The sequence below is a fragment of the Macaca nemestrina genome, chromosome 10, assembly GCF_043159975.1.
Source record: "Macaca nemestrina isolate mMacNem1 chromosome 10, mMacNem.hap1, whole genome shotgun sequence".
Lineage (NCBI taxonomy): Eukaryota > Metazoa > Chordata > Mammalia > Primates > Cercopithecidae > Macaca > Macaca nemestrina.
The window spans coordinates 90,406,231-90,432,169 of record NC_092134.1 but is presented as its reverse complement, the minus strand read 5'-3'; the positions used below and the strand labels follow the sequence as shown (position 1 = coordinate 90,432,169).

The window sequence follows — 25,939 nt, the reverse complement described above, 5'->3', positions numbered from 1 at the left end:
TGGTTCTGTTTATATGACTGGATTATGTTTATTGATTTGCATAAGTTGAACCAGCCTTGCATCCCAGGGATGAAGCCCACTTGATCATGGTGGATGAGCTTTTTGATGTGCTGCTGGATTCGGTTTGCCAGTATTTTATTGAGGATTTTTGCATTAATGTTCATCAGGGATATTGGCCTAAAATTCTCTTTTTTTGTTGTGTCTCTGCCAGACTTTGGTATCAGGATGATGCTGGCCTCATAAAATGAGTTAGGGAGGATTCCACTTTTTCTGTTGATTGGAATAGTTTCAGAAGGAATGTTACCAGGTCCTCCTTGTACCTCTGGTAGAATTCGGCTGTGAATCCGTCTGGTCCTGGATTTTTTTTTTTTTTTTGGTTGGTAGGCTATTAATTATTGCCTCAATTTCAGAGCCTGTTATTGGTCTCTTCAGGGATTCAACTTCTTCCTGGCTTAGTCTTGGGAGGGGGTATGTGTCCAGGAATTTGTCCATTTCTTCTAGGTTTTCTAGTTTATTTGCATAGAGGTGTTTATAGTATTCTCTGATGGTAGTTTGTGTTTCTGTGGTATCAGTGGTGATATCCCCTTTATCAATTTTATTGTGTCTATTTGATTCTTCTCTCTTCTTTATTAGTCTTGCTAGTGGTCTATCAAATTTTGTTGATCTTTTCAAAAAACCATCTCCTGGATTCATTTATTTTTTGAAGGGCTTTTTGTGTCTCTATTTCCTTCAGTTCTGCTCTGATCTTAGTTATTTCTTGCCTTCTGCTAGCTTTTGAATGTGTTTGCTCTTGCTCCTCTAGTTCTTTTAATTGTGATGTTAGGGTGTCAATTTTAGATCTTTTCTGCTTTCTCTTGTGGGCATTTAGTGCTATAAATTTCCCTCTACACACCGCTTTAAGTGTGTCCCAGAGATTCTGGTATGTTGTGTCTTTGTTCTCATTGGTTTCAAAGAACATCTTTATTTCTGCCTTCATTTTCTTATGTACCCAGTAGTCACTCAGGAGCAGGTTGTTCAGTTTCCACGTAGTTGAGCGGTTTTGAGTGAGTTTCTTAATCCTGAGTTCTAGTTTGATTGCACTGTGGTCTGAGAGACAGTTTGTTTTAATTTCTGTTCTTTTACATTTCCTGAGGAGTGCTTTACTTCCAACTATGTGGTCAATTTTGGAGTAAGTGCGATGTGGTGCTGAGAAGAATGTATATTCTATTGATTTGGGGTGGAGAGTCTGTAGATGTCTATTAGGTCCGCTTGGTGCAGAGTTGAGTTCAATTCCTGGATATCCTTGTTAATTTTCTGTCTCGTTGATCTGTCTAATGTTGACAGTGGGGTGTTAAAGTCTCTGATTATTATTGTGTGGAAGTCTAAGTCTCTTTGTAGGTCTCTAAGGACTTGCTTTATGAATGTGGGTGCTCCTGTATTGAGTGTGTATATATTTAGGATAGTTAGCTCTCTTTACTGTGCTGGTTAGACCTCTCTTTGCTTGAAGTGGAAGTATTTAGGTTTTACATGTCAAGAATGACTTTAGTGGTTGTAATAGGCAGAATAATGAATCCCATAATCCCAGTCCTAGGAACTCTGAATATGGTAGGTTATATGACAAAGGGGAATAATGTTTATTGATGGAATTAAGTTTAACTTAAATGTAATCATTTAAGTCACATTTGTAAGTTACATGATATAATCAGCTTAACTTAAAATTGAAAGATTATTCTGGACTATATCCAGGCATGTCCAATGTAATCGGAAGGGTCCTTACATGTGAAAGAGGTTGGCACAAGAGGTGGTTAGGGTGATGGGATGTGATGCAATAACAATTAATCAACCCACTGTTGCTGGCTTTGAAAAGGCAGGAAAAGACCATGAGCCAAAGAATATAGTTGTCCTCTTGAATCTGGAAAGGGCAAAAAAATTATTATTCCCTTAGAGTCTCCAGAAAGAAATGCAACTTGGGCAATATCTCGATTTAACCCAGTGACACTCATTTTGAACTTCTGAACTAACAGAGCAATAAGATGGTGAATGTTGTTTTCAGCCAATAAGTTTGTGGTACTTTGTTGTAACAACCATGAAAAATTAATACGGTGGTCTAGCCGTCTATTTTATTTCTATGGAACCTGTAATCTATTAGCCATGGCAAATATTCCTTCGGGTCAAACCCATTTGATTTACCATGCTGGCTACGCTATTTTCTCTACTAATTACATCCTCTGTTCTTTCCTTTATTTGCCTCTAGGCCTCTACCATCCAGGGATCCTGCTACCTTCATTAAAATCAGGGAGCCAATTTCAAATGCAACATCTACTAACATCTCTGAAAACAAAACTCCACTAAAGTGCTTTTCAAAAATGCTGGTGTTTCCCTCACCAGTGGTTTTCTCAAAACCTTGAAAAGAGAGTGTCTTATAAATCCTCAGGGAACAACATTTGTTGGAGGGACGGGTGGGTCATTCCTTATCTCTCTAAATCTTTGCATTTTTTTCCTGTGTATTTTACCAATAAATTTCTTCCATTCCAACTAGCTTCAGCTAGTACCAGTTTTGAATCTACGTTTTAGTAAGCCAACTAATTATCATTAAAAGTATATCTGAGGAAGTCAGATTTCTTTGATTCTTAATGACTAAAAATGCAAATGAAGACATTTTTCTGATATATACATTGTTAGTACCTCAGTAAACCTCTCTCTTTAGATCCTGAAGATAGAAGTTGGCTTAAAAATCATCTATTCTACCATAACAATATTTTCTTACTTCAGGTAAGACATATATTTTAAACTCATAAAGGCAGATCACTATGTAAAATAAGCAAACAATTAGTCTTTTGTTGAAGCAAAACTCTTGAAAAGCTAATGGTATCCACCTTATTACTTTTAAAGCTTAGAATTTTGCTTTCTTCATTTTCTTACAACCATAAATGGGACAAATACCTAGTATACTATTTTCCACACTGAAGAGAAGAAAAAGAATTATATTCTTGTAACTATTATTCCATCTTCCTGTAAGGAGTTTATTAACACCTTATGTTAATTACCTTTGCACTTAGACTAATACTCATCATCACCATCTACCTTCTGTTTCTCTTTCAAATTCATAATCTATTTTTTTGTGGCAATGTACAAATCAGAGGTATAGGTTCCATTCAGCTGTTGAATTCAAATCACATATTTCAAACTATTTAAACCAGGTGTAAAATTCTCATCTTTTTCAAAAGATCTTTTTAATCTTATAAGAAAAAAGATATTTCAATCTAGAGGAGTTTCAAGATTAATTTCTAGTCTAATCCTCCTTAAAAATTTTATTTCCTCAAACAAATAAAGACAGAGTTTAAAATAAAAATGTGATGCTCTTTGGGGAAGCTTAGTGGTGAAAATGTGCTAATGGATTAATGGTTGCTCCAGGGGAAGGTGTAATTCACATTCTGAGAGGAGCAGCTGTTCCATGATGAATGGATTGGGGGCTGTGCTTTTGGTATTTGATACTAAACAGAACATCTGATGGACATCTAGCAAGAGTTGATCACATCATGATTTTGTTTTGTTTTGCTGTTTTTGTTGTTTGTTTCTTATTATGCCCTAGAATATGGATAGCTATATTACACTGAAGAGCCTGATCATTGTCTTTCACATAGCAGTGGTATTTTGGCTGGTATTAATTTTGTTGTCAAAGATACAGCTGTTGTAGGAAATATTTTGAATTTTTAGTACCATCTGGTGTGCTAAAGGAAGAAGTAGTGCTCTGAGCATTGGCATCAATTCACTTTCTAAGTGGCTAATACTGGTGCTTTGAAAAAGAGGCTGTCAAAATGGGCAATGAAAGAGTCATTAATCTGAACTGTTTTCATCCTTGTATCGTACCACAAATACTGAATACACCAATTCAAACAAACATCTTTAGTATGTGTGCATGTTAAAAAATGTTTCAGAATAGTTGATTATTTATATGTAACATTGGCATTATTAATAGTTCATGACCAGAAACGTATCTACTACAGTGTATAATAAAACTGAAATGAGGAGATGTACCAAGCTTGGTCTATACCTTGTTAAGGAAGGTGATAAATTGGCACTCATCAAAGTTAAATTGGTTTTCTCTTCCATCACTCTTTATCATTGGATATCTTATTCACATGTTTACTAAACTCATCTTCTTTTTTCCAGAATAGGTATTTATTAAGTTGGTAGAAATGAAAATCATGTAATTACTTATGACATAACGTATTTTGCTTCAAAACCTTGAGATATTTTTTGCAATGATTGTTTTCAGGACCTGAGAGTTCTCCAAAGGTCAAAATGTAGTAGAAGTAAGACAGCCAGGCACTTGTCCAGGACACACATCTATACAGAGTATTAAAATATAATTGGTGCACAATAGCATCACAATTACAATACATGTAATAAAACAAAGAAAATCTGTTTATTGTAAATCCTTATACAAAAGAGTATAAGTGGTAGGAGGAACCATTTTGATAGGACAGTTGAGGTTTAGGGTGATGGAATTCAGGATCCCAAAATATGGCATCTTGATACTTGAGAAAACAGCAGATGTGGAATGGTCTCTCTCCCATTCCCCTCACCTTTTCTTTCTGTGGCAGGTCATGAAGCAATTCTCTAACCATCTTCTGAAGTAAATCATAAGACCTTCATGTGAGAGGTGTCCACCCCATATCTCAAGGAAAAGAACTTCCTTGTCTCTGAAGTCGCAGAGACACACAGAAGCATCCAAACAAACAGGTCTTGCTAACTTCTCCGCAGCTTATTACCATTAGATCATATCACCTTTTGTCCAATCATACTTCTCCACAACTTCCACTTCTTTATCATGAAAATGTAAATATATGGGTTTCTCTGATTCTTTGGGTCTTCATCCCCTTATGAAGTACCCTATGTCACATAAATCATATTACATAAATTTGTATGCTTTTCTCTTATTAATCTGTATTTTATTATGGGTGTCTCAGCCATGAACCTAATGATGAATAAGAAAAAGAAAATTTTCCTCCTCTATAACAATGAGAAGTATCCCAAGGGAAGATGCTTAAACAATAATAGATTACTGTTAAAATAGTGTTTAAGATAAGTGTGTTGTCTCTTGTTTATAAAATGAGATATAATTTTGGGGTCTGGGTCTGAATTTCTAGAGAGAACAGTTTGAATAATGATGGGTTACCTCTGTCCATTCCCCATGCAACACTTGTGCTCTTTTCCAAATAAATGGAACTTTAGGTAAGTTCCAAAACTTACCTAAAGGATATTTATTTTTTGAAGAGGCACAAAATGATTAACTTTTTAGGGTAATTGCAGGTTTCATAATAATCCTGGGTTGGTGAGATATTACATAAATTGTAAAGGTGTAGTGGAAATTCCTCTATGTGAGGGGGTATATTTGAAGTCTAAAGTGCTGTGGAGGTTCACAGGAAGACAGGATTTTATTGTTATTCATGTGGGATGAACTAAGAAAAAATTGCCATAAAGGAACTGGCATTTCAGCTAACCTTAAGTGAGGATTTGGATTTCAGTCAGTGATTTTCGTGACATGAGATGTCTAACAGAAGGAAAATATGAGCTAAGACTCAAGTAGATACAAATTCAGGGTGTTTGTGAAGCAGCTGGTAGTCTGGTGTCATTGAACTGTGATGTCTTTGTAGGAGGATAATGGGAAAATAGACTGTAAGGATTGAATGTAAGCAGAACATGAAAGGGCTTAAATGATGAGTTTGATTGTTTATTGGAAACCCTTGAAGGTTTTGAGATATATACAGAAAACATGGCCACAGGTGGAAAAAATGATGCTGGTAGGGAATAATGAGAATATACAAGTGGGAAACTCATTGAGTGTTACTACAGTTATTTAAAGTTGCTGGTGACTTGAATTAAAATAAATTAAAATGGAAATCCAGAGACAAATATAAGCAATATTTTGGAGATCTAAGCACTAAAACTTAGCAACAGAGCAGATGTTGGAATTTTAGTAAGGTGAAGGACATCGAAGAATGATGGAAATTTTACAACAATTATTAGAATAAAGCAATCCAAAAATGAAATTACCATAGAAAAATGTGAGGTGATGATGATTAGAGTTTGATATATATTAACTTAATTTTAATATTACAATATTATTTATAATATATGATGCAAAAATGTTTGCATCATATATTGGTGGAGGAGTATCTTGGGTGAAATAACTGCCATTTATTGAACAGCTATAATGCATCAGTTATATAACAGTTATCTAATATAAGGTATACGTGTATTCCTCCCTAACACCAAAACAACCCCTAGGTATTCACCCATCCCTGCTATAAAATAATGAAACTGATGTTCTGACAGATGAAGTTATCTTGTCAAGGTGATATAAATAATAAGGAGTAAATGTGGAATGTAAATATACTTCTGTCTGACTTCACTAAACGGAATAATTGAAATATGATAGGAAGAAGATAAGGTTAGACTAACAGATGAGCATTTGACTTCAGACAGGGCATCTTATCTTTCTCAGCTATAAAGGGAAATAGGCAAGTAAAGGCTGAGTAATCTCCCTCAAAGACAGATTTGTTCTACTCAGTTAATATAGCATATATGATAATCTTCTAATTGATGGATAGTAAGTTAATTTTCCAGTGATTGTAGGGCACACTTGATTTCAGAAACACTAAATACTGACATAATAGGCATTTGATAATTAAAACTATATTGCATGATATGAAATTAGCTATTCTTTTAAGCTTGATATTTTCCATAAGCTTGCTTCTATTCCTTGCTCAATGAAAGGGATACTGGGTTGGATTAAATAATTTTCTTGTAGCATTTAGATAAGAATATGTTTATTTTCTTCTTTCACTTCTCTTATTCTGCCACTCCTTAGTTAATTGATCTTCAAGTGTTCTCCATTTTACCAACTCATAGATAAATCTCTCTATTCATCCCAGTCTCCATTATGGTCATCCTCCCAATCTATTACTGGTCCTGAACACATTCTTTCTGTTTTATGAAACTAACTTTCTATAATGCAGTCCTTGTGAAGATTTCAAAGAGTAAATCACTCTCTTGCTCAAAACCCTTCAATAGATTCTCCATGTACTTTACATAAAGACGAAAATCCACAAGATGGCCCAAATTGAAGACTGCGTGAATTCGGCTCTGCCACTCTTTTCAGAGTCAGATATAGAAACTGGGTATATGGGAGCCCTGATGACTTTTGGCGCTATCTTTTTTATTCCGGATCATTGAGGTTGGACACATTACTGTGCTGCAAAAACTACAATTACTGTCCATTTCACGTGAATTTTTTATGCATTTTTTTATCTTTACTTCATAGAGTTGTACCAGCTTTGGTCTTTTTATGTGTACATTCATGGATATCATAACTGGAAGTCAAGGGAAAATTGCTGTGATTGGGAGCTGGGGTCATGAACCAGCATTTCTGATTTGCCATACTAAACTAGAAATCCTCATTGTTTCAAAGCCCTGTAGTACATTTCAGTCTTTGGAGGTCATGTATTAGATAGCACTTAAAGCAAGGTCATTAAGGTAATGGTTCCAGAGAAGTTAACTTTCTTCTGCTACCATATTTCTCTTTTTGGGGTTTATTTGAGAGTCAGATTCAGGCCCTCAAAATACACAGACAGGAGGGGATTATATTCCTGAAACAAACCAAAATAAAGGCTTTGCTCAGCTAAGACCTGTTTCTGTATATATCAAACTTTAGAGCTCAGTTGTATAAACAAAGATGTTATATGTTCAAATTATTATATTTTATTGTACAGCTTACATCTAACTTGAACTCAAAATATGAAAGCATCTCATTTTTATGTGGAAATATTTACAATCTGTACAACCAAAGACATTTACTTTGTTCCATGTTCAAACTATTTTCTGAGGTTTAAAATCACCAGAACATAAAGATAAACTATGTTAGAGAACAAAACTGAGAAACTAAAGGAAAAGCAGCAGGAGGAGAAGGGGACTAGGAGAACAAGTTCACCAAACTTTAGACTTATTTTGAGAGAAACACATCGCTGAATTGAATTCATCAGAAGGAGGCTAGCAAAATATTGAATTAATTAATTAGGCACTACTCTCTCAAGAAAGCCACCATCCCTTGCTTTCAGGGCTCATCAGGAATTCTTGCAACACTTTTTCTGATAATACACAATTTCCCAAACTCCCTTCTTCGCCTCTTAAACATATTTATTTTGTGCCCCATTTACTCTAGATGACTGTAAGCTAATTTTTAAAAACTAAATAATCAAATTATTTCAACTGGTTTTAATAGGTTAATGTTATTCTTCCCATTAAGATTGAACTGCATTCTCAAAGAAATTACTCTAATGATGCTTATTGCAGGCACCATGGCAGCCCAGAGAGGTGCCTGGGACCCTCAGTCTTCATCATTGTCCCATAAGTTGTACACATAAGCAATCACTTAAGCAGACTACAGAATGTCACCCAGACCTACTTGTTCAAAACCTCTGCCCTAGGTGTACACACCCTTGGGCAAGTGAACCTACTGGAGATAGAGAGGAGTGTTCTAGAAGATCAGTTAATCTAAAGTATTTCTCTACCCAGGTCTAGAAGAATTAATTACTACTAATATTGCATAATTTGAGGGAAACTATGGGAAACTTCCCCTTATGCTGGCTCCAAATATATCAGTTCAACTCTACTGTCCTTCCCCAATTTGTCTGTGAGTGAATCTCAAATTCTAGAACTGAAGTTTAATTAAGTATGCCTTTTTTGCAATGCCAATTCAAATCCAGATTTTAAATTTATGAACACCTGGGAAAGATGACACATCAGATTACTAACAACAGAGTAGTATTGTGAGAAAAACAGGAGCCTGGAAAAGGGTTTGAAATATGTGGATAAGTTACAAATTAAGATGGAAAAAATGCAGAATGAGGTATGTCTCTATTTCTCTCTCTAAAGTATTTCTCCTCATCCAAAACTTTGAGCTCAATATAAAGTGAAATGTCCTTAGATGTGTAAAGTCATTGGAGACCCTCAGAGAACAAAGAAGGGGTGTGGGTGGGGGGAGAGGGGCATATACAAGGAGGAAGAGGAAGGATGACAGTGTCTGTATTTCATAAAGCTACACGTATTTGAAATTCTGCTATCCAACAAATCACTGTCTCTTAATGCCAGAGAAGAGACACCTCCAGACACTCCACATAGTAGATTATTGTAACTACATCTTAAGAAGCCCCAGACAGGGCCCAGAGACAGAAAAATAAATATAGGAGTTTAAGTGCAGTTGGTTTCATCCAGGAACATCAGCTCAGCAAGGACAAGACATGAAACAGACCTATGCTTCAAACATACCACTGAGTATCTAGACTATTTCCTGATATAAGCTTCTTGAATATAAATATCATAGTAATACAAATACACATACTTTTTACTAATGTCACTTTAACCGTTTCTGAGCTGTTTTCATAACTCTGAAAACACAGTGCACTTGGTTAAGGAGAGTTACTTTGTGAGTCTCAATAAGTATTATGGCTAATGGAATTGTGCTCATAATTCCATTTAGGAATAAAATAATATTCTAAGAAAATGTGTCTTTAATTGATGATCCCTTCTGTTTTAATTTTCACTGTATACGTAGACAAATCCTTCACAAATCAATGTAGTAGAAAACAGACAGCAAAAATTAAGTAACAACTTGGTCCTCATTCTTAGCTGGATTAAACTGATCTTATTTAAATGTGTCATTATTTAATGACGATAATGAATGACTGCAATGATCTTTTGTATATTAGGAAATTTTAGGAGTGTTTAGGTGTCATAAAGAGATAATTTTAAAAGCTCAAATAATATTGTTAGCATTTTGATATATTTCCTTCTAGAATATTTCCTGTGATTCTGAGTATATAGTTTTCTGCTAGTACGTGTTACTTTCTTTTAAATTTGCAATCATCCTGATTTGAACAAATACATTTTTTAAATCTTATGAGTCAACTGGAAGCATTTAATCACTAAGAAGATATTTGATCATATTTAGTAATAACAGTTAATTTTTAAACGTATTAGTGTTATTGAAATTATGTTCTAGAGATAAAGAGTGAATATTAGTAGTTGGAATGATATAATGCCTTGGGTTTGCTTTAAAATAATCCAGAGAAGAATAAAATGACATAGATTATGAATTAATAGCTATTGAAGATGAGTGACAAATACATGGAGGTTCATTACACTATTTTTTTTTTAAAGTTTAAAAATATCTTAAGTAAGTTATAAGTTATAATTAGTGGTATTATGTATACATATGTGAGTATAGATATACACACATTCGTAAATACTTTAACTTAATTTTCAGTTAACTTAAATTTTCTATACCTTTATTTCTTTTTATGTCAGTTTAACCTATTAAAAGCTGAGATAGGAGTGTAATGTCACTCAAAACAATTGTGTTTGGTTAATTTTTTTCTAAGGATTTTTATCCTCTCAGTCTTTTTTGGCCTTAAGGTCTTTTTCTTTTCTCTCTTTATTTTATTTATTTATTTATTTTGAGATAGAGTCTCGCTGTGTCACCCAGGCTGTGAGTGGCACGGTCTCAACTTTCTGGCAATCTCTTCCTCCCGGGTTCAAGGGATTCTCCTGCCTCAGCCTCCCGAGTAGCTAGGACTACAGGGGTGTGCCACTACAACTGGCTAATTTTTGTATTTTTTGTAGAGACTGGGTTTCCCCATGTTGTCCAGACTGGTCTCGAATTCCTGGGCTCAAGCCATCCCCCCATCTTGGCCTCCAAAGTGCTAGGATTCCAGGTTTCAGCCACCTTGCCCGGCTTGCCTTAAGTTCTAACTTCCACATGTGGTGTTTTTCTTTTTGTTTGTCCCTGCTTGATAATTCCTGAACATCCCTTTGTTGTGGTGGTTGTTGCTGTTAACATTCTCTGACATTTTGTGTTTGAACTTAAAAAGTATTTAGTGTTTACATAAATGTTACTTGTTTCCCTTTAATTGAGGGTTATAATTGATTAATTTTGTTCATAACTTTGTGTTTAAAATTCAAGTTCTCATCCTGGGTTTTATTTGTTTTGTTCACTAGTATGTATGTTTGGATGGATTCACAAACACACACATGTACATACAACATATGGACCATTTTTATTTTATTTTAAACTCCGCAAGAATTTGGTAGTTGTATAAACCACTTTTAGTTCTACGAGCTATAAAAAGTAGGCACTGTAAAAGCTGAGGTGAGAGTTACCCCATTTACTTTGATGTGATTTTAACGTATTGTATTCCTATATCAAAATATCTCACGTACCCCATAAATAAATACTTATATACCCATAAAAATTAACAATTAAAAAATTAAGCATTGTAAAAACATTGTAATCTTATTTCTGTGAGTTTGAAAGCCAGGAATGAAAATGTTTTACTGAACTATATATGAGAAATTCAGCATATCTTTACTTCCCTGCCCATACTCTGCCTATTAGCCATTATTTGTTGATATGATATAGGCTTGGTTTCAAAATATTGTTATTAAATTGTTTATGTAAAAGAGCTTCCCTTTCAGGTTGTTTCGATTCAGAATTCGTTTTTGTAAAATGCATAACAAAAATATCTGGACAACATGTTTTATTGATTTTAATGTTCAACTGTAATTTCATATTGTGACATATATATCTTTTATATGAAACATTATAAAGTGTATTTTGTAAAGCATATTATAAAACACAGAACTCCAGTCTCATTTTATAGTGCTTATTCTTAAATTTATAGTACTTGTGGAATTTGCTTTTTCAAATGATGCTATGAGAAACTGTGAGAGGAGAGGACTCTTTCCTACTTATTCCAAGAGGCCAGAATTATGCAAACACCAAAACCACTCAAAGACATGACAAGAAAAGAAAGCTATAGACCAATATACTTTGTGGATTTAAACACAAAATTCTTCAGAACATTTTAGCAAATAGAATTCAGAAATCAATTTCAAAGGATGATCAATTTTAAAGGATGATGTTAAGTAGGGTTCATCCCAAGGATATCAGGTAATTTTATAATTTGATATTCAATCATCACAATTCACCATATTAACAAACTAAAGAAAAAATATGATCTTCTCAGCAGATACAATAAACCATCTGACACAATTCAACCATCATTCATGATAAAGATGCTCAATAAACTAGGAATATAAAGAAAATTCCTCTACCTGATAAAAACCATTTACCACAAACATACAATGTAATATATAATGGTTTTCTTCTATAATCAGTAGCAAATCAAGGAAGTTGGCTCTCATCTCTTTTATTCAACAGTCTACTGGAAGTTCTAGATGAATTAGAAAGATGGAAGTAACATTCTTTTTATTCATAAATAATATGATTAGCTCTGTTGAAAATCCTAATTCTCAAAAAGCTACTAGAAATAATAAGAGAATTTAGCAAGTGCTAAATTGTTTAGAATTTAAAATCTATATAAAAACCTTATTACTATGTACTGGCAAAAACTGGAAATTAAAAATATTTAAATATGATTTGGAATGTATCAATAATGTGTATGCATAATTTAATAAAACATATGCAAGATCTTGTAAATGACATCATTAGACAAATTTAAAGAGAACTAAATATATAGGAAGTTAGATCACGTATGTGATTTGAAAGACTCAATATTGTTATGATGTCACTTACCTCTATTTTGATCTATAGATTTCAGTGCAATTCTAACTAAACTCCCAGCAAGCTATATTTTAGAGTCTGACATTGTATCTAAAATAAGTAAGTATGGAAATCATCCAGTAGCCCAAACAATTGTAAAAAAAAGAAAACAAAGTTGGAGAATCTATCTTTCCTGATTTTGACACTGGAAAGCTGGTAATCGAGATGATATGTAATTGGCATGAGAATAAACATGTGGATGAAAAAAACAGAGATATCAGAAATAGATCCGCAAGTGTACATAAACTCATTTTCAGCAAATGTTTCAAGGTAATTCGATGAAGAAAAGATAGTCCTTTCAACAAATGATGCTAAAACAATTGATATCTGTATGGAGAGAGAGAAAGAGAAACTTTGGTCTTTATATCACAAAATACTCAGATGTTAACTAAAAATGGATCATAGACAAACATAAAAGCTAAAATTATTAAAGTTCCAGGAAAAAACAGAAGAACATCTTTTGATCTTAGGGTAGCAAATATTTCTTAGTGCATAAGAAAGTACAAACCTTAAATAAAAAGAAAACTGATGATTTGGACTTCATTAAATTTAAAAACTTTTGCTCTTTTTCAAATGACACTTAATGAAAGGCAAACTACGGATTGAAAGAAACTTATTTTCAAAGTATATATCTGATAAAAGACATATTCCAGAATGTATACAGAATCTTACAATTCAGTAATATGAAGACATGGCAATGGGCAAAAGATTTGAACAGACACTTTCCCAAAGATATATGAATGGCAAATAAGCATATGAAAGGATGCTTCATATTCTTAGCCATTAGAAAAATCCAGATTAAACTCAAAGTGAGAACATTTCACACACACTGGAATGGCTACAGTGAAAAAGACTGACAATACCAAATGTTGACAAGGATGAGGAGCACCTGGAACTCTCATACATTGCTGGTAGAAATGCAAAATTGTATAGTCACTTTGGAAAACAGACTGGTAACTCCTTATAACATTGAATATTCACTTACCATGTGACCTAGTGATCCAACTCTTAGGTGTCTATCAAAGAGAAATAAAAACTTAAGCTTAGATGAAGATCTACTGCAATATTTGTAGAAGCTTTATTATGATAGCCAAAATAATAAATGTCTATCAACTTTGAAATGGATAAATACATTATAATATATCCATGAAACGAAATACTCAGCAATAAAAAGGAACAAACTACTGATACGAACAACAACAAAGATGGATCTCAAAAGCATTATGCTAACTAAAAGTACATACTGTATGATTTTGCTTATATGACATTTGGGTGACAGAAGCAGATGAGTGGTTTCCAGAGGCCAGAGCTGGAAGAGAGAATTAACTACAAAAGGGCATAAGGAAACTTTATGCAGTGATGGAAATGTTCTATATATGACTGTTAGTCCATTTTCATACTGCCATAAAGAACTGCCTGAGATTGGGTAATTTATAAAGGAAAGAGGTTTAATAGACTCACAATTCTGCATGGCTGGAGAGGCCTCAGGAAACTTACAATCATGGCGGAAGGCAAAGGAGAAGCAAGGCACCTTCTTCACAAGGCAGCAGGAAGGAGGATAAACACAGGAGGAACTACCAAACACTTATAAAACCATCAGATCTCATGAGAACTCACTATCATGAGAACAGCATGGGGGAACCACCCCCATGATCCAATTACCTCCACCTGGTCTCTCCCTTGACATGTGGGGATTGTGGGGAGTATAATTCAAGATGAGATTTTGGTGGGGAAACAAAGCCTAACCATATAAGTTGTGGCAGAGGTTACATGACTAAATGAATTCATCAAAACCTATTCAAATGTACATTTTAAAGTGTTGGATTTTATTGTATGTAAACTATAACTGAAAAAAGCTGATATTTTTAAAGTAGAAAGAAGGCAAAATAAAGATGTTTGAGCCAAAAAAATAAAAACTCCTGTGAAGTCAGTGTTATTCTAAATAGAGCATGAAGAGCTTGAGCAACTTTACACAGAACCAGCAATGAAGGCAAGCCTAGGAAATAAGGACAATAAAATAATACATGTATTAATTTTTAATAAATTCACAAAATAGTAGCTACTATGTACAGCATTGAGCAAACAAATTGAGATATAATAATTATTTAATCATGGCATTTATCTTCCTGCACCTCAAATTGTAGTTAAAAGATAGACCCATAAACAAGTAATTATTGTAGCATGAGGGTGGAAGTTGAAAATATTTCGAAAGTGCTGTGTGAGTATAGTGGACAGAGCTAGGATTTGACTTTAGCCTAAGCCCCATCTTAGTAGGTAACTCAATAAATATTTAGTGATCTGTTGAGTGAATTTGAATGCTCTTGATTGAGTATATGCCCTATATCTAGCACTGTCCATGTAGTTGCTTAAAGGAATTTGCCCCCTTGAAGCACTAATTTTTTTGTAAATATTTTATTTTCTCTGAAATTATTTGGAACTCCTGTTATTAAAAATGTTACCCTTATCTCTCACTTAGTAAGACAGAATTAGCAGGAAGTGAAAATGGAAATAAGATGGAAGATAATCGTTTTACTCTTGAATGTAAATATCTTAGTTTGCCTTGGCCTTTTGCAACTAGCAGTTAGCCACTGTGATAACATTCTGTTTGGCTGGCATTATCGCTCAGTTTCCTTCCTTGGAGAGAACATTATGCGGATTGGCTGCAGCTGTGCTCCATCAGATTCTTTTCCTCTAGACTCCAGGGCCCTTTGACCACTGCTCCTAATTCGCCTCCCTTCCTGCTCAAGTGTATTTCATCTATAATGCATTTAATGTGGAGTTTGACAACTTCTTTATTCCTGAAAGAAGTATAAGTGCTTTTCTCTTTATGAAATATTTTTCATAGATTAATTGCTTCCTCTTTTATTACAAAATTTCTTGGAATGCCAAATGTATTGAAGAGCACAAGGTCTTTAACTCCCTTTGTCCCGGAGAAGTAAGATTCCTAGCAGACTGCAGATTCTTCCCAAAGTACTCTGGAGGCTTTGGCAAAAAAATGAACATTTCTCAAGTAGTTAAGTGATAATTCAGCAATATTCATAGAAAATAAGAATTCAGTATTTTTAAAATCTATATTTTAACCATGAAATGTGTTCACCTTCCTCACAAAGATGGTATAGAAAGACACTTTTGAAACTAGCTAGCTTTCTTCTCTTCAGGTGAAATTATAATGAGCCGTATAAGTAAAGTTTGTTTGTATATTTCTGACTATTGGTAAATAAAATTAAATGCACACACACATTTATCTTTCAAAGGAATAGCTTCATAGCTTTAGTTACAAATACGATTGCAGCCCTTTTAAAATTAATTTCTTTGTTTTTTTCCTGCACTATTAGCAGGAAGTCCAGTATGCTACCCATGCCCTAATGGTCTAAACTCTCTAGGTATTGTTATAAAGGGCTCTTGCTCCATTTTACTTACAGCAGGAGAAGATAATACCGATTTGATCAAGCCACAGTTTTATTGTTTCTCACTGCCATGTGCTGTTTTATTCTCCCAAACATCCTGACAGATGGTACCTGTGCTCTGCTGTAAGGGGTGATTCCATTTCCTTACAGTCTAAGTGGTAAAGAGTGCCCCACACATGATCTCCTAAGGGTACAGCTTTAAGCACCCATCACTTTTAGTTCAAATTTCTAGCAGCTACTTCCCCATAAACCTAGAATCCACATGCATTCTGCTAGAGCTATTTATACTCAGAACTATTAGAACTCCCTTTCAAAGGGACACTCCCCTCAGCACTCCCAGAATGATTTCCTGTCCTCACCTGCATCTTGATATTGCTGGCAACTTTTCTTGTTAAAATAGAGAAATGCACTTTGGGAGGCCGAGGTGGGTGGATCGCCTGAGGTTAGTTGGAGACCAGCCTGGCCAACATAGTGAAACCCCGTCTTTACTAAAAATACAAAAAATTATCCAGACATGGTGGTGGGTGCCTGTAATCCCAGCTACTCGGGAGGCTGAGGCAGGAGAACTGCTTGAACCCAGGAGGCAGAGGTTGCAGTGAGCCGAGATCACGCCATTGCACTCCAGCCTGGGTGACCAAGTGAGACTCCGTCTCAAAAAAGAAAAAAAAAAAAGAGAAACACACACACACACAGAAATTTAATCTCTGGTAGAGTAATTTCTTTGATGGGCTATCTCATTATTTGTAAATGTGGTGGTATTATATATGTATGTATATGTATCTGTGTACAGTCAGCTCTCGTATCCACAGGTTCAACCATGGATTTAATTGAATCACAAATTGAATACATTCAACAAATAATAATCAAATAACAATACAATAACAAATAATAAAAGTTTAAAAACAGTACAGTATGGCTATTTACATAGCATTTACATTGTATTAGGTATTGATGATTTAAAGTGTATGGGAGGATGTCCATAGGCTACATGCAAATATTACACCATTTTATAGAAGGGACTTGAGCATCTGGGAATTTGGTGTGGGGGTTCTAGAACCAATGCCCCGTGGAAACCAAGAAAAAACTGTATGTGCATATGTATATTATGATGTAGTTGCATATAATGTGTATTATATGTGTGTGTATTATATGTGTGTGCATTAGTCTGAGCTTATCAATAGACTAAAAAATACCCATTAGTTGAATTCCTATTATGTACCAGCCACTGAATGCAAAGGTTAATAAGCTATAATCTGCCTCTTCAAGAAATTAAAAATTCAAACAATAAATAAGGTTATTATAATATTGTACAGTAAATACTGTTTCAGAATATTCTACATGCATAGAATATAGATATTAAGGGCAACACTCAATAACAAATTTTATAAGAATGAATTTTGCTCAGGGAGGAACAAATTCAATAGAATCATGTAGTTATCAGCAGATTTTACTCCGTAATTAGGCCATGAATGCATTACCTGATATCCTTCTTTTGTCTTGGATTCCTGACATGAGTAGAGTTGTTTTGGGGTTTTTGTTTTGTTTAAGTTTCATTTCTAACAGCACAAATTATATTCCAGTTAAGTTTAATATTTGGCTTTTTCATTTCTGATATGGAGAAAAGCATGCAGTATAATCACAATAGATATGTTTTTATAAGTTTGATGAATGGACAAATTGCATTATGGGCAGTATGTGGAACCTGTGTGTTGTTTGTAGGGTTTTTTTAATCTAAGCATATTCAATTTAATTAAAGCTTCTGACACAATCAATTTGTTACATTCAACAAGATCATTTGCCAATGAATGGGTTGACCTCCATTTAAAAATACAAAGTGGGCCAGATGTGATGGCTCATACCTGTAATCCCAGCACTTTGGGAGGCCGATGTGGGAGGACTGCTTGAACCCAAGAGTTCCAATATAGAGAGAGCCCCATCTCTACAAAAAATTTAAAACTTAGCTGAGTGTGGTGGTATGTACCTGTAATTGCAGCTACTGGGGAGGCTGAGGTGGGAGGATGCCTTGAGCCCATGAGGTTGAGGCTGCGGTGAGCTGTTTTCATGCCACTGAACTCCAACCTTGATGACAGAGCAAGTCGCTATCCCCCCCCCAAAAAAAAAAAGTTTCATGTGTGGCTTTATAATAATAAACCTTAAGAAAGAAGTAAGCCTATCTCACTCTTTTTTGTTTCACTACAGCATAGATTATTCTTTATAACACACCTAGAGTGGCAACGACAGCAGAAGAGTCCAGTGGTATCAACTCTATTCATGAGAATCTCACAACAAATTTTTCTATCATTATTAGGTTATTTTGACACATGAAATTATGATAAAAATTTGAAACTTTGCTATGTTTTCATTATTATTTTAGTAACAAAGGGATTATTGATTTTAAATGTTTATTCTCTTTTGGATTCTTATTATGAGTATTTCGATCAAAAGGGAAGAATGAACAAGTAGTAGAAAATGCATTTTATAATTTATTAGTACATAGGAATTTTAACCTATTTTTTGGAACCAAAAATTACTAGCCTTGTCTATTAGGCAGTTGTAGGAGATTTCACTTCATCAGATACTGAGCAAGACCAGAAATACTGTGGAAGCTGCTTATCACCACTCTGTTTGTGTGCAACTGTGTAGTGAGTGAGCCTTCAACCACTACACAGATCTTTACATATGAAACTTAAAAGACTATTAATTTAGCAGAACTTGAAAACAATTTTGAACAAAATAAATAAGCTAATGAACTTCCGTGATGATATGACATCATCTGGGATGAGGTTAGGGAGGAGTTTAGGGAGACAGCAGGTTAAATTTGACCTCTACAATCTTTTACCCAATACTTCGAGTTTAATAACTTTATTCAAAATATTGGAATAAGATTTTGTATTATGCTTAATGCAGTACCACTTGAAAACCTCAATTTGATGGGTACCTATTTTACAAAGAAGAGCATTTTTAGGGAAGCAAGAAGTGTTCTAGTCTAAGCACTAATAAGGTGATTAAATCACAATAGACATGTGTAGGCAGCCTTGGGGGCACATGTACACTCTTAGCTAGAAGAGACTTTGGCAAGGCGAGCAGGTATTGGGCAATATGTTTATAGAACTCGTGATAGAGCCTCCAGGAAAATACCAACAACAATATTTTGCCCAACATTACTGTTAATCCTTTTAATTTTTCTTTCTTCTAAGAACAGGTTTAAAAGGGCATTTGGCATTCATTTTGTTTTGTTTTCAAGTGATAGCTGCCTCATTAAACCTCAGGTTTGACAGTGTGAGCTCGTACGCCAGGTTGTGTCAGTTCAGTTTTGCCCTGTTAAATGGGAATAATTCAAAGAAACTCCCCAAAGTAAAACTCAAAGTGAAACTGACTTCCCAAAGCACTAAGAAATATCGTTCAGAAAAAATAAAACTTCAACATTTAGTACAATTTTTTTTGCCCATCTTCGTGAAGCACATTCGTTTTATTAGCATGAAAAATTATAGTTGTGTCAGTTCTGCAGCTGACAGTGGTTTGGTTCAAACCAGAGTCAGTGGCAGCTGCAAAAATAAGGAAACATCTTGTCTGTTGCCATGAGAGGATTACAGTATAACTCACGGGAAGCCAGCTTTATGCAAACTATCTCAGGTTTGTCATGTAAAAATCAAAGTCACATGTCTCTACATGAGCGGCGTTAGCTGAAAAACTTCCAGCCTACTAAGCAGAGATAGGTAACCACAAAGCCACGCGGCTTTCTGCATTTAAAGGACAAACCAGTAGGGCATTCTCTTCTTGTAGAGCAGTTTCCATCCCAAAAGCCGTTCCTGTTCCTGCAGCTCTAATTGACTCCTCACCCCACATCAAAGACACTCCAAGGAGAAACTAGTTGTAGAATCACTTCCAGCAATGTGAGGCTCTCCCCTAAAAACAGTGCAGTCTGCTCTTCTCAGGCCCCTACTGTTAATTCCTAACCCCTAAAAGAGTGATTTTGTTTTTGTTTTGTTTTGTTTTTGAGATGGAGTCTTGCTCTGTTGCCAGGCTGGAGTGCAGCGGCATGATCTCAGCTTACTGCAACTTCCACCTCCGGGGTTCAAGCGATTCTCCTGCCTCAGCCTCCCAAGCAGCTGGTACTACAGGCACCTGCCACCACACCCGGCTGATTTTTGTATTTTTCGTAGAGACAGGGTTTCACTGTGTTGGCCAGGCTGGTCTTGAACCCCTGATCTCAAGTGATCCACCCATCTCGGTCTCCCAAAGTGCTGGGATTACTGGTGTGAGCCACCGCGCCTGGCCTAAATGATTTTCACCCATAATCACAGCAAGGAATCCATTTTCATTCAGATCCTATATGGACATATGTGCATGTTATGTGTATAAACATATATATACATATTTATATGTTATTTTAACAGAAGCAAAAGCTTCATGAAAAATATTCACCCTTAGTATTCATTTGGTGCAAAAGTAACCATGGTTTTTGTGATTAAAAGTAACTGCCGCTTTTGCAGTTAAAAGTAATTACAATCACTTTTGAACCAACCTAATATGTGCAATGTACTCTGATAGTTTCTATTTTATTCTATTTTGTTAAGTTTTATACAGCTGTTGCAACCCACCAAATTAACTTCATGGCACACAAATTTGTCATGATGCAGTTTGTAAAATACTGCCAAACTTCAGTCCTTCTCATGTCCGTTTGTGCCTCAAAATCACCGGGGAATTATTCTCAAAAGAAGTCAGAAATGGAGAGAAGGAAACTGGAAGTGACTGCATTAAAGGCAGGCAGATATTTTCTGCCAAGTATTTGCTATATGACCTTTGATAAGTGACATAACCTTTCTGAGGCTCTTTCCTCACCTATTGAATGATGATAATGGCAGTCTTCCACATATAGTCCTGGTGTGTGTGAAATGACATAATACCAGCAAAAACACTTTGCTTTAAGTCTGAAACATGGTAAGAAGGCATTAATACTATCCTTAAGTCTTAAAATCATATACTTCTGCATTTGGATTGCATTACTGATGTCTAACGGGGATTTCTCAAACATGCCCTAATCTGCCTGAAACACTATGCCTTTGCCAGAGCCAAAAGTAGATTAAAACTCAGTCACTCATTAATACTTTGCCTAGCTACTAAATTGGAGGTGCCTAAGCAAGATACTAATGAGGTGACCGAGTCTTAACCTGGTTTTGGCCTCCACTAAAGGTATTAATGAGGTGACCAGGTTTTAACCTGTTCTTGGCCTCATGTATGTGTTGATTTTTCAAAGCAGGTGAGAATCTGTTTTAAAAGGCTATTAAAATATCAAATCATAAGCCTAGTTCTGTTTTTTTTTTTAAAGAAACATGAACTATAAATATAAAGGGAAGAACTGAACAGAGGAACATAGGAACCCCTAATAATAATCTTTCACATAATCCTAGCCCAATTTTCCTGAAGAACTATAGTAGATTGAATCCACATTGTTTAAGTGAAGATTGAGGTTTTTCCAGTGAATAATTTTCAAATTAACATATAATATCCTAAATCCATAGGTCCTAAATGGAATCAAGTAGCGAGTATTTATTGAATAACTAATGCCAACTATACTTACGCAGTTCTGGGATTCTAGGAAATATTGAAGTGCAATCCCTTCCTTCAAAGTACTTACAGTATGCTTGGGGAAAAAAAAAACTGTTTTAAAAGATAGTGTATTTATAAAAGATCTAAGATATAGGAGGGCAACAGATCAGGAAATGATTTTCATTAAAAGATAGTTACTCACAGTTTCCAAGAAAAAGGGTGCACCCAAGACAAGGAACCTATCTCACCACTCCTATTCAGCATAGTACTGGAAGTTCTGGCCAGGGCAATCAGGCAAGAGAAAGTAATAAGAGGTATTCAAATAGGAAGAGAAGAAGTCAAATTGTCTCTGCAGATGACATGACCCTATATCTAGAAAACACCATTGTCTCAGCCCAAAAACTCCTTTAGCTGTTAAGCAACTTCAGCAAAGTCTCGGGATACAAAATCAATGGCAAAAATCACAAGCATTTCTATACACCAACAACAGACAGAGAGCCAAATCATGAATAAATTCCCATTCATAAATACTACAAAGAGAATAAAATACCCGAGTTTCTGAGTTTCAGTTTCATACTGAAATTTCACACTGAATACTGCTAACAAGGGATGTGAAGGACCTCTTTGAAGAGAAGAGTTCTTCAAAGAGAACTACAAACCACTGCCCAAGGGAATAAGAGAAGACACAAACAAATGGAAGAACATTCCATGCTCATGGATAGGAAGAACCAGTATTGTGAAAATGGCCACACTGCCCAAAGAAATTTATAGATTCAATGCTATTCCCATCAAACTACCATTGACATTCCTCACAGAATTCGAAAAAAAACTATTTTAAATTTCATATGGAACCAAAAAAGAGCCCATATAGCCAAGACAATCCTAAGCAGAAAGAACAAACCTGGAGGCATGAGGCAATCTGACTTCAAACTATACTACAAGGCTACAGAAACCAAAGCAGCATGGTACTGGTACCAAAACAGACATACAGATCAATGGAACAGAACAGAGAACTCAGAAATAACACCACACATCTACAACCATCTTATTCTTCAACAAACCTGACAAAAACAAGCAATGGAAAAAGGATTTCCTATTTAATAAATGGTGCTGGGAAAACTGGCTAACCATATGCAGAAAACTGAAACTGGGCCCTTCGCTTGCACTTTACACAAAAATTAACTCAAGATGGATTAAAGACATAAATGTAAAACCCAAAACCATATAAACTCTAGAAGAAAATCTAGGCGATAAATCAGGACATGGGCATAGGCAAAGATTTCATGAAAAAAACACCAAAAGCAATTGCAACAAAAGCTAAAATTGACAAATGGGATCTAATTACACTCTAGAGCCTTTGCACAGCAAAAGAAACTATCATCAGCATGAACAGGCAACCTACAGAATGAGAGAACATTTTTGCAATCTAACTATCTGACAAAATTTTAATATCCAGAATCTACAAGGAACTTAAACAAATTTACAAGAATAAAACAACCCCATCAAAAAGTGGGCAAAGGATATGAACAGACACTTCTCAAAATAAGACATTTATGCAGCCAAAAAACATATGGAAAAAAAGCTCATCATTAGATAAATGCAAATCGAAACCACAACGAGATACTATCTTACACCAGTCATGATGATTATTATTAAAAAGTCAAGAGACAACAGATGTTGGTGAGGCTGTGGAGAAATAGGAACGCTTTTACATTGTTGGTGGGAAGGTAAATTAGTTCAACCATTGAGGAAGACAGTGCAGCGATTCCTCGCGGAACTAGAACCGGAAATGCCATTTGAGCATGTTCTCACTCATAAGTGGGAATTGAACATTGAGAACACATGGACACATGGAGGGGAACAACACACACCAGGGCCTGTTGGAGGGCTAGTGAGGAGGGAAGGGAGAGCATCATGGCAAAGAGCTAATGCATGTGGGGCTTAACACCTAGATGACAGGTTGATAGGTGCAGCAAACCACCATGGCATGCGTATGCCTGTGTAACAAACCTGCACGTTCTGCACATGTATCCCGGAACTTAAAGTAAAATAAAAATTTAAAAAGATTTAAAAAAAAAGAAAAAGAGGCTGCACCATGTTATGAGAGGGCCACACGGGGAAACACCGCCATCATTCAGGAGGCAGAGGAAGGGGAGACTGTGGGCAAGAGCAATTATTGAGGTCTCCTGGGAAGGAACAAGTGAAGAGGTTAAGCAGGTTTAGAACTTAATCTAAAGTTCATTTGAATAAGTTTAGCATATTTAGGACATAGTGGCTAAAGGGCACAGTGGCTGTCAGCTGTCCTTGGTTTTCTGGTACCTGGTCTTGGGTGATTAGGGCAGATGGATAGTGTCTTGGAGTGTAAGAGTCGGATAAAAGAGTTGGTGGTTGGGACGTGGGCTCTGAGTTGGTTGGTTGGTATTTGAAAAGAGCTCAAGAGCAAATTGTTTACCATCTCCTGGAACTGATGAACCTTGGCAGGGGCAGTCCTTCCAGAGTCAACAACGGCCCAGATGTCAAAGCATCAGAACCCAGAAAATAGAAGACATGCTTGATACAGAAACAAGCCCAAACCCGGTAAGAATAAATAACATAGTTTACAACTAATACATGTATTGTATACCAAAGGAATGAAAGAATTTACAGAAATGATTCTCAACTTTGGGTATACATTAGGACCCCCTGTGGATTTATAAAAGTAATCATGTTGAATCCCTATCCCAGACACTGACTTAAGTTGTCTAGGGTGAGGCCTGGGCATCCCCTGATGGGAGCTCCTTTTAAGAGCTCCCCCAACTGATTTTAATTTGTAGCCCAAGTTAAAAACTACTGATCTCTAGATCTGAAACTGAAGCTCAGAAAGGGTAAATAATTCGCCTATGATCCACAGCTAATCTGTTGGTAAATACACATCTCTCTTCCCAGTTGGAATTTAGTTACTTTTAAAAGAGGAAATACTATATTCTCCTCCAATTAACCAATATTTTTCGCATATGAATAACCCAAATATATAAGTTTTCTTTTGTATCCAACTTTACATATTCCTTGCATTAACCAAGTACCTATTTAATATTATTGCAGAGAAATCTGTGAACCCAGGCATAGTTGATACCTAAAATCTTTTTCTGTCCAGCACATCAACTTCTGTCAGGCTTTAACCAACACCACCCCACCCATCTCATATGGTTATGGCTAGCCTGTGAATGACAGTGGTGCATGCAGGGCTGGGAGCTATCCCATCATAGTATTCCAGTATTTCATCTTTAGCGATTGGTCCAAATGATGATCACATGAACTAAGCTGGACCAGTTAGAATGCTTCCATCAAGATGTAAAATTTGGATGCTGGAGAGACAATGTGTCTCTGCCTTGCGGATTGTAGGCTGTAAGCACCAAGCACTGAGTAAGCTTATTTGAGATCCTGTCTAAGGCATGAGAGAATGATGCCATCAGGAAGAGAAACACAAATACAAGCAGAACCACAAGATGGATAAGCTGATACCATTGTTTGAGCTTCTGGAGTTAGTCAGGCCTAAATACAAACATCTCTACCCATGGACTTCACAATTATATGAGCCAATAAATTTCCTTTTTAAGTTATTTTAAATTTTGTTTCTGTCTTAACTATTCCTTACTAATTCAGATGTTTTCAAAAAGTATGTCTTATTTGGGGTCACAGTCCTGTACAATATAACCAGGGAGTGCCCAAGAAGACTTTGAACTGGATGTGCTTTTCTTCTTATATGTACAATTGCCTCATTGTGTATGCAGGCTCTCCAGATCCAAGTTTAAAGACAGGCTGTACTGCAAATTTAAAAATCACCAATAAAATACTTTGTAACAGTCCTTTAGAGAAGACTGAGATCCCAATGACAAAAAAAAAAAAAAGCCAATAAATAAAAATCAATTACTAAACATCTGCTGTGTATCAAGAAAATGTGAAATGTATGGGGAGGCTCCAAAAGTAAAGAGGATATGGTCATTACTCTTGAGAAGCTCAGAACTTGTGGGGAAAACATGGACCCAAAATAGCCAGCAATCCAAGGTAAAGAATACATGGCAAGTTGCCAAATGAGCAGTATAAAAATACTTTAGGGCTACATATGTTTAAAAGAATGAGCAATACTTGTTAGACAGAGGTGATCAGAAACACTTATTGTTGTTTTAGAGGAAGTGAAACCTGAATTGCCCCTTGAAGAATGGAAAGATTTAGCAGAAAGATTATTTTTGCCTACAAAGATAAAATTCCACGTACCATGCTTGAGTTACTTCAATAGTGCAAATATAGACCGATAAAAATCGAATTTAATGCAGTAGAA

The 25,939-nt window shown here is 35.5% G+C and overlaps 1 long non-coding RNA gene across 1 annotated transcript in view; it reads left to right on the top strand.

Moving 5' to 3' along the window:
• Nucleotides 1-25,939, top strand: part of LOC139356562 (uncharacterized) — a 43,562-nt gene that overhangs the window by 3,966 nt on the left and 13,657 nt on the right. Inside the window, exon 2 of the long non-coding RNA XR_011608564.1 lies at nucleotides 24,103-24,198. This is a non-coding gene — a long non-coding RNA (uncharacterized lncRNA). The remainder of the gene's footprint in view (nucleotides 1-24,102; nucleotides 24,199-25,939) is intronic.